Below are 1,576 nucleotides of genomic sequence, written 5' to 3'. Positions count from 1 at the left end.
AAAACATACTAATTAATCCATTATAAATGGTGTTTATCCCTTCCCGCTGATATAATTTCCATTCAATCCGACAAAATACACTTCATAGTCATCCCAAATCGCATCAATGGAAGTTCCGGCGATGTGGCTCCCCCGCAAAGATATATAATTTTAATAGGATTAAATGCAGGACTTGTATTATTTCCTGTTTCAGGCCTCACAAGAGCGACGCCAATAAATATCGAGTATATAATTAATTAATTAAGTTAAAAGATCTATTAAAAACAAACGCTGCTCAAAATACTCTCAATTGGATTTAATCTTGAGGGTTGCGATTTATAAATATTACGGGCATGTCTGAATTGACCATTTGCTATTTACTAATCAAGCCTAACTCACAGATCGACAGACCCGAAGTACTCGCCCATTTTCTATTGGTTTGGAATTATTGTCTTGCTTCCTGGTTTCCAGTTGGCTGGGCAAACCACCCCATGTTTGTCTGAATGTTGGAAAGCCTCCACAAGTCTCAATGTTTCCTCGGCATTTCTGCCAACCTGCTCGTCATTTATTGTGACTGACCTTACTTTTCCATTGGGGCTAATTACGATGAGTCCTCTGAGTGACAAGCCATTCATGGGATCAGTGCTGTCTTCTACGAGGACTCCATAATCTCGGGATATTGTTTTGGTGATATCAGAGATCAAGGGAATGTCTATTTCACCTAATCCTCCTTACTTTCTGGCTGTCTTCCTCCAAGCCAAATGCGAGAACTGAGAGTCCACGGAGATAGCCAAAATTTCAGTGTTGATTTTTCTGAACTCCGCTGCTTTCGAGGCGTAACTAATGATTTCAGTTGGGCAAACGTAGGTAAAATCGAGAGGATAAAACAGAAGAATGACATATTTGCCCGAAAAATCCGACAGTGAAATCTCCTTAAATGAAAGATCCGGCATCACAGCCAATGCTTTAAAATCAGGTGCTTGCTGGCGGGGCATCAGAGCAAAGCTAAGAGAAAGCATAGCGAGCAGCATTGCAATTGAAATAGTTCTTAGCTGCATATCTTAAAGTTTATAATGGCCAAATATAAGACAGATATGATAATCATGATCATTGAAGATGCACTTATGAATTCAATGTTTTAATTTGATTTAATTTTTATGTATACATATAATTAGCATGAAAATATGTCGTAAAATATTAAAAATAATATTAAATAATTGATAATTGATAATTAATAAATAATAATAATAATAAAAATGTTTCAAAAGCCTGTCAAAACTTTGGTCATAATACAGAAAATACATTTAATATAAAACATGAAATGCAGAATAATTAACAATTTATTCAGTATTAAATTTATTGAATAAATATCAATATGGAACAGTGCGATTAATTAATAGTAATTGGCAATTTATTATGGATGGCAAGTCATAGTTGTTCAGGGACTGAATTATTAGATCAAAGCAACCCATATTAGCTATCCATTCCCATGAATGTGCGTGAAAGGTGTTGTGTGATTTGATCCTGAACAAATATCCCTTGCGATCCATGCTCAAGTGCCAATTCCTATCCCAACTATTGCTAGTACTTCCCCACT

The 1,576-nt window shown here is 35.7% G+C and overlaps 1 pseudogene; it reads right to left on the bottom strand.

Moving 5' to 3' along the window:
• Positions 1–371: 371 nt before the first annotated feature.
• LOC148298691 (peroxiredoxin-1 pseudogene) lies at positions 372–1,009 on the bottom strand (annotated as a pseudogene).
• Positions 1,010–1,576: the final 567 nt, after the last annotated feature.

The sequence above is a fragment of the Brachycentrus maculatus genome, unplaced genomic scaffold (assembly GCF_059751285.1).
Source record: "Brachycentrus maculatus isolate JH-2025_06_01 unplaced genomic scaffold, ASM5975128v1 h1tg001729l, whole genome shotgun sequence".
Taxonomy (NCBI): Eukaryota; Metazoa; Arthropoda; class Insecta; order Trichoptera; family Brachycentridae; genus Brachycentrus; species Brachycentrus maculatus.
The sequence above is the reverse complement of the archived record's forward strand: the minus strand, read 5'-3'. Positions and strand labels throughout refer to the sequence as shown.